General features: G+C 41.8%; 1 pseudogene; it reads left to right on the forward strand.

Annotated features, from left to right (window-relative positions):
- Positions 1 to 931: 931 nt before the first annotated feature.
- Positions 932 to 7,475, forward strand: LOC119318878 (annotated as a pseudogene).
- The last annotated feature ends 1,340 nt before the right edge of the window (positions 7,476 to 8,815 follow it).

Raw genomic sequence — 8,815 nt, forward strand, 5'->3', positions numbered from 1 at the left:
CCCGAGATTCGATTGTCGGTATCTCCATACTTAGTTCAATCTCATTACCGGCAAGTCTCTTTACTCGTTCCGTAATACATCATCTCGTAACTAACTCATTAGTCATTTGCTTACAAGCTTATTATGATGTGTATTACCGAGAGGGTCCAGAGATACCTCTCCAATACTAGGAGTGATAAATCCCAGTCTTGATCCATGCCAACTCAACAAACACCTTCGGAGATACCTGTAGAGCATCTTTATGATCACCCAGTTACGTTGTGACATTTGATAGCACACAAGGTATTCCTCCGGTACCCGGGAGTTGCATGATCTCATGGTCGAAAGAACATGTATTTGACATTCAAGAAAGCAGTAGAAATAAACTGAACGATCATATGCTAAGCTAACGGATGAGTCTTGTCCATCACATCATTCTCCTAATGATGTGATCCCGTTATCAAATGACAACTCAGTATATGGTTAGGAAACCTTAACCATCTTTGATCAACGAGCTAGTCTAGTAGAGGTTCACTAGGGAGACAGTATTTGTTTATGTATCCACACATGTATTTAAGTTTCCGGTCAATACAATCTAGCATGAATAATAAACCTTTATCATGATTAAGGAAATACAATAATAACCATTTATTATTGCCTCTAGGGCATATTTCCATCACCAACGGCAGCCTGCTGCAGTGTGACCGCCGGGCATAGCGGGCCCGTTTCGGGCCTGGCCAGGCCAAGGGTGGCCTGGTATGCCCCGCTGTCGTGTCCGGACAGCGATCGCGACGGTGCCGGAGGCGCGGGCCTCTCGCACGGCGGTGGTAGAGGTGGTTCCCTCCCGCTCGGCCTTGGTGTTGCTGCTCCTGTCACTTGGCACTTCTCTCTAGTCTTCTTGGCCTCGTGTTGGTGCTCGCAGTGAGACAACATGGGTGGCAGCGCAACCGCGATGACGCATGGTGTTGGGCGGTGGTTTGGCCTGTTGGCTCCTAGGACGGTGGTGTTTGGAGTGCGGGAGAAATCCTTGCCGGTTCGTCCGGCTCCGATGCGATGACACCGACGGGTGCCACCATTCCTTCTTGGAGGGTGTCGGTGGCAGCCATCCCCCACTCCCCTGCGCGTGTCAGGGGAAACCCTAGGGCTCGTCCAGGCAGCAGCGTCGTCGTCGTTGCATCCCTTCTCGAAGGTGCTGCTTGGTCAGCGGCAGATCAGAACCTCGGGCTATGGTGGTTTGTCTTTTTTGGGTAAAGCAATACGACGCAGCTGACAGGTCACAGGTAAGTGGAGAGAGTGTTGATTACCTAAGATTGGCGAGCCAATCACTGGAGCCTTCTATATAAAGGACACAAAGCAAAAACTGTGGCGGATGGTTGCTCAAGCTTAGTGCGGAAGATGCCGCAACACTGCCCTGGAAACGGACGACTGGATATATGATGCAAAGAGGCAACGGCAGGTAGAGGTGACCTATTCAATAAGAGTAAATGGAACCAATAGGAGGCAAGTCAGGGGAGCAGCTGCACTATATATATATATATTTTTTTTTTGCGGGGGAGCAGCTGCACTAAACTGGCACTAAATAACACATTAACACCTGAACATCAGAATACTGAAAAGTGTAGCTCATCAAAGGTACGATATGGACATCGTAGTGAGCCTGGATGCCTCCTTGAATAATATAGTTCTTGCAATAGACTATTTATTTAAAATAGAGCGAAGTGCGTTAACGTTGCATGTCCCTGAACTATTTCAGGGGTGTTACCTAGATCGTCAAACTATGAAAATCATCGTCCAAGTTCTCAAAGTACAATAAGTGTGTCATCCAGGTCCAAAATCAATTCAACACCAAAGTAGTCCCAAGATCTATATTTTGCCTACCATGGCACAATATACGTGATATATGGGATCATGATCCAAGTTCTCAAAGTACACTTGTTGTACTTTGAGGACCTGGATCATGATATTCATAGTTTGAGAACCTACGTGACACCCTTGAAAAAATTGAAGGACCTACTATGCGCTTCACTCTTTAAAATATATGGGATCCCTGATCTGTGAAGTAGTGCTTATTTACATTTAAAAAAAGCATTACTGACTCATCTAGCAAGAATTGATGAGTTGGCATCTCATTTTTTTTCAAAATTTTAATGCTCCGTTAATATCTAATAATTACTTGCTTAAAATAGCAGTCAATGCAAGAATGAAAATCAAAGGAGATCGGAAGCCAGTCTGCAGGCCTACTTGTGTTTGCCAATGAATTGCATCAGGACCAAACTTCTTTAACGGATATTTAGCTGCAATAGCGTCATGTGTGCATACCTAGATCAATGACAGAAGGGCCAGAGTCAGAGACTCTAGCTCCCTGGGTCAGAATCATATATGCGCACAGCGGCAAAGAGGACAACAACATCACCAAGCATCGAAGCTCTCGAACTGGTGTGGCGCGGATCCTGAAGGTTTAGTCGGAGGAAGGACGCGGACAGAGATTTTGGAGCAAGATTCAGCGCAAGCCTCCAAAGCATGGCACCGGGGAAGGAGCCGCCGATCCGCTGGAGGAGGCGTCCCGGAGCTAGGGTTCCGCCAGCTAGTGTGGAGGCTGGTAATTTGGTAGGAGTACCATTTTTTCAGGGGGCGGCGCTTTCTTGCTCTTTTCCTGGGCACCTCTTGCTGTGGATCTAACTGTGGCCATCCTAGAGGAGGTCATGGCCCTCCCTCAAGGAACAAGGGCGATGCAAGCGGAGACGGTGGCTGCTCGAGGTCGGGGGAGGAGAGCCCCATCTTTATCACAAAAGCGATCGGATAGGGGTCCTGGTTGGCCGCGGCGGCGGGCCATGATGCACATCATGAGGAGGTACAGTGCGGGTCGGGACGATGGGTTTGTTCAGGCCAAAGTTTTTTTCTTTCAAAAAGGGTGCGTGCATGGCGTTCTCTATCGATTTGTTTTTCTGGAGTGCAGGTTGATTTTCTTACAAAAAAGTGATTATTAGTAAGGCATCTAACAGGTAATCATACAAGCACATCTTGGTTTGTTCTTAGCTCATGGAAACAAACCATGCAGGTTGCCATTTTATCTACTACTCTTCCGTCCCATAATATAAGAGCGTTTTTAACACTACTAGTGAGTGTTGACCAAGCAAAAGAATAATGGCAGTATCCTAAAAAAAGAATAATGGGAGCACTGAGAAAAATAGGTGCATTACATTTTTTGGGGTCAATTTTGGTTAATATGATTTGCAATTGAAGCAGCTTGGGTTGGTTACTTTGTTGAGCTTTGGAGTAGGTGGATAGCAAACCTAGAGGTAGTCGAGGAAGGCGAGCACGGCCACGTCGTCATCGGAAATGATCTTCGAGGCCTCGTCGACAATGATGAGCTCTTGCACTGCAGACCCCAACTTCTTGTTGTCCCAAGAGACGATGGCGTCCCTGCAGCAAATTAAATTGTTTCCTTTTGGCCATCCTTTTTAGACCAAAAATCAAGCTTGCTTAAATAGATTGTTTTTAAGATGGGTTGTCCAAAATGTTAATGCATGCCTCATTTTTTGTGGCTGTTACTATTTAATGTCACGTGTAATTCATGGTAGAGGGAAATGCTGCCGAGTCCATTTTTCAGGCATGAAAAATATGCTAGAGGTGTGTGCCTATACGAGCGTGCCCATTAGTTTGTTTTGTTACTAGTGGCGTGTGGCCGGCACGCCACTAGTAACATTTATGGGTGGAGTTATATTAGTGGTATGCACATCACACGCCACTAACAACTATTTTGGCACGCCGGTACTAAGCTTTTCTGTGCTAGTGTATGAATGTCATTGATCATTCTCTCTATACTCCCTATATTTGTTTTCTCCAAATTTCTAAGATTGTAAACTTGAAAGATATTTTTTTCAACAATTCAAACTAGACACTAGAAAGTTCTACAAATATGATTATCTAATTATATACTACTCCTTCTGTAAAGAAATATAAGAGCGTTTAGATCACTACTTTAGTGATCTAAATGCTCTTATATTTCTTTACGAAGGGAGTAGAACTCAAATTTATGATATTATTTAGATCATATGCTTAGATATCTGTATATTATGATAATTAATGATATTAAAATACACACACACACACAGAGAGAGAGAGAGAGAGAGAGAGAGAGAGAATATAAATTTGTCAAAATTAGGTCAAAGATAACATTTCTCAAGAAACACATTTTTTAGCAATATGCATTACAACTGTATAACAAAAAGTTTAATATTTGATAACATTGGTATTGATTAAATAGTTAAATAAAATAGTAAATATAATCTCATTAAGATTGTATAGTAGTAGTAAGTTTAAGTAAGTATAAATGTTTGGTATAAAAGTGCTAACTATCGCTCAATTTAGATTCAGAATTTCATTGTACCGGCCCTACTAAATAAATATTGGAAGTTCTGTGAGTAGAGAAAATTGTGATGAGCACTAGAACTAGTATAAAGATGTCATATGTTGTGCGAAGGAACGAATGTAAAATCGCTGCTACCTTGTGAAAATGTAAATACCGGTGATTGTCCTTGTTCTACACTCGTATTTAACTATAAAAATCACTCCCTTAAACATGACATGGACGTGTCACAGCTTTGACGTCAATCTTATCTCGCATCTTTGAAAGAACTTATGTGGTGCCAAAGACTTGGTTAGTATATCTGCTCATCAGTGCAAATGTAGTTGAGTTCAGTTTTGGTCTTTGTAGTGATACTTTGTATTGGTTTAATTGGTTTTTGAAAAATGGGTTTTCTTTGTTTTCCTTATTTTACTATTTTTTTCCTTTTCCTCAGTTTTATTCGGGTTTTTTTTACTTTTTTGGTTTTGTTGTACATTCTCCAATTTTTATTTTAGTTTTTATTTCTTTCATTGTTTTTATTGTTTTCATTATTTTTTGCATTTGTTTCTTTGGTTTTATTTTTCATCTTCTTTTTTCTCTGGCTTATTTTTGTTTCTACACATTTTTTTAATACACTGTCAACATTTTTCCTAGACATTTAAAAAAAAATACATGGTCAACATTTTTGGTATACATTTTAAACATTTTTTAAATGCTTGATTAATAGTTTTCAAATAAAAAGATTAAAGTTTTTCGAATAAATGTTAAATATTTTTTCTATACACATTTAAAATTTTGTAAACTCTCGATTAATTTTTTAAACACCTTCTCAGACGTTGACAAGTGGCACACTACATGTGCGTCTCTTGCCGCAACCTGAGAGCTTTCTTCTTTTTTTGTAGACTCATTTATTCAAAAAAAATTATCTTTTAAATTATGCGTCCAAATACCATTTTCACTGTTAGATTTCTCGTGTCAAGATCTTCAGAACTGGATCCAATGTTAATAGGTTTCGATGGACTTGTTTCACGAAAAAATTGTGAAAAACAAAAAAAAACAAAATGAATAAATAGTCAAATTCCAAAATAAAATGGACTTGTTATCATCCCTATATATGTTTTCTCCAAACTTAAGATTAAACTAATATTGAAGATATTTTTTTCAACAATTCAAATTAGATAATAGAATGTTCTACAAATATAATTATGTAATTATATATTAGAACTTAAATTTAAGATATTATTTAGATCGTATGCTTAAATATCCATATATTATGATAATTAATGATATTAAAATACACACACACACACACAGAGAATTTATAAATTTGTCAAAATTTAGTTCAAACATAACATTCCTCAAGCTGTATAACAAAAAGTTTAATATTTAACAACATTGGTATTGATTAAATAGTCAAATTAAAATAATAAATATAATCTCATAAAGATTGTATGGTACTGATAAGTTTAAATGAGTATAAATGTTTAGTATAAAAATGCTAATTATCGTTCAATCTAGATGCATAATTTAATTGGACCGGCCCTACTGAATGGATATTGGAAGTTGCATGAGTAAAGGAAAATATAATGAGCGCTAGAACTATTTAACTGCAACTGGTCTGAAGGCTCTGATTCTAGATGGTTGTGTTCAGTTGGAGAATGTTGCCCCTAATGGACTTCCTCCGTAAATTGAATCATTCAGTTTAACTGCAACTTCAAGTCAAAAAGCAAAAGTCTCCAAGATATGTTTGGTTGGTTGTGTGCATTTGGTGAAATTCACATTGCGTGGATCATTTCCATGCCTTGAGGAGCTAGACCTATCAGGCACCTTAATCAGGAATCTTGACTTCAACCATGAGGTGGTGCAGGTGCCAAAACTAGAGCGGCTCTTTATGAGAGACTGCAAGAACCTCCGTGCCATACGGTGGAGGAATTTCAAAAGAAGGTTGAAAGTGCTACGTATCAGCAGTCATGGAAAGGATGCCATAAGGCCACAAGATTTGTCATTCATCCGCTCTTTAAACAGAAAATATGATGGCGAAGTTTATGTTAGAGATGCAAGGTTCATCCCGTCCTTGCTGCTTGGTTCTTGGGAGTTTGACTCCAAGCTTTTGATTACTGATAGCCTATACTTGAATCTAGATGGGTCTTCAAAGATCAAAGATGAAGCGACAAGCCTTAATAACGTGGGGACTGAGACCTGCAATAGGCAGGTAGTTTGGACAGTCCGAAGCCCCATCAGATGCTGCTACCATGATGTCATACTCGAGGGGGTTACTGATACTTATGAGGTCCCACAGCTTCTACCCCTGCACCGCCACATCGATATTGGTGACGGAATTAACCTCAATGATGTGGAGTCCGATTGGGGAGTCATAGCTATTGGTCAATTGATATTCTTGGCTCATTCCTTGCGCTCCCATGGAAATTCTTCCATCCTTGCTGTTAGTCCCAAACCAGATTCAGCGGTCTTTGGAGGTGGAGACTCTTGGTTTCGTTTGACATGGTGCCGTATCGACAAGTGCCCTAAGATGCAGGTAGTTTTCGCCTCTTGCGCCAACGAGTGGTCTTATTCCTTTCCTCATTTGGAGACCATCTGGGTGACCGATCTCCCAATGGCTGGGTGCATTTGGAGCAAAGGAATGATTGGGGCATTTGAGGAAGAACCTGTCTTTGGGGAACTGCGGAGCATACACTTGCACAACTGCCCAAGGCTCAAGTTTGTCCTCCCAATCTCATCATTCATCTTACCCAGCCTAGAGACCATCCAAATAGTCCACTGCCGTAATCTCAGGCAGATCTTCCCATGGGATGTGAATTGTGAAGCTGGAAAAGAAGACACGGTGAAGAATTTTCCAAAGCTAAAGCACATATACCTGCACCAACTCGACTGCCTGGAGCAAATATGTGAGGCCAAGATGTTTGCTCCCAAGCTTGAGACGATCAGGATAAGGGGTTCTTGGGGCCTTAGACGCCTCCCGGCCGTCAGCCTTCGCCATGGAGCCGGCCTTCCCATTGTGGGCTGTGAGGACTTGTGGGACAAGCTAGAGTGGGACGGTCTGGAGGCCGGGCACCACCCGTCACTCTTTGAGACACATCACTTGTTGTATTACAAGAAAGCCCTGCCCAGAGTCTTGGTCCATCGTTGAATTGTCATGACTGTTCAGGTATGCATGCACATGCCCTCATCTTTTTCTTGTTTACCTTACTGTATCATATGCCATGCCATCCTTATCTGCGGCACTTACTATGCATGTGCCATGTATCTGAATCACAAAACGATACAATATAGCAAGGAGCCAATTGCCCCTATGTACTACTGTATCTTTCTTCGTATGTGCATGCTTATTTTATTCATTCGACCATCTTTTCGTCTTCGGTTAACTAGTTTTATCATCACATTTGCAGATGTGGTGATGGTATGATTTTCTGCTGCTGGAACGGTTGAACAGGTGTTGGCTTGCCCAGTTGACGGTGTGTATATATAATTTCCCAAAGAATAAACTGGTGCTTGATGATGCGTGTGTGCACCTGCTTTGTGTATTTCGGTGTGTGTCTCTCCAGTGAGGAGAAGACTATGTATCAGACGTGTGGTTTGGTACGGTTTGATTTGATTTGTGCTTATGTTTGTATCTAAATAAAATAAGAGGGTTCGTTGTGCATGTGGTGTGTTTACCACTACAACTACAGAACCCATTGTAGTGTGAGTGTTGCTTGCCTTGATGACGACGATTCAGCAGCATGCTAGTGCTGACTGAAAAAATTATGTATTCTGATTTGATTCACATGGATTCTCAACTATCATGTTCTTCAGGCTTTCTTTGTTATGAGAGTTGTGTCCTGTTACTTGCCAGGCATTTGCTGCTGCAACAAGAGCACGCTTCTTTTGCGCTCACCCATATAGAGAATGTTTGAGACAAAAGTACTTTATCAATTGAGCATTTGAGTCCCGTCGACACAGGCCCGGCCCGGATGGGGGCGCAGGGGGGCGGCTGCCCCGGGCCCCCGAAATCTAGGGGCCCCCTCAAGGTAGCCCATAGGCCCATATCATTTCCTGAAACGAAATTAAGCTCAAACAAAGGAAAGAGGTAGCGGCCTAGGCGCAAGTACGTAATCAGGAATTGATTACTTTCTTCTCCCGAAACAAAATTAGCTCAAGTAAACAAAACTAGGCCCACATTGATGTACGCACGCAATCACGGCGTAACTCTTGCGACGTGAGATCATATCCCTAATCCACTGCCCTATTCTCTGTTCCCTGGTGCCGAACTTTAGATCAAAAGTCGTCGCTGGCCGCCGGCAGCTCGAGTAGCTGGACACAACCACGCAGGACTCACACGCACATCACCAGGCCATGGCAATTGACAGCACCGAGTGCGTTTGTTATCCACTTTGTAGGTGTTGGGAGTATATTGCCGGGTGCCTCCTGCCTGACGTCCATATCGCGTCGTTGTTGAGCGCCTAATCACGGACGCTGATGCGATTGGTT

Source organism: Triticum dicoccoides, chromosome 6A, assembly GCF_002162155.2.
Source record: "Triticum dicoccoides isolate Atlit2015 ecotype Zavitan chromosome 6A, WEW_v2.0, whole genome shotgun sequence".
NCBI lineage: Eukaryota > Viridiplantae > Streptophyta > Magnoliopsida > Poales > Poaceae > Triticum > Triticum dicoccoides.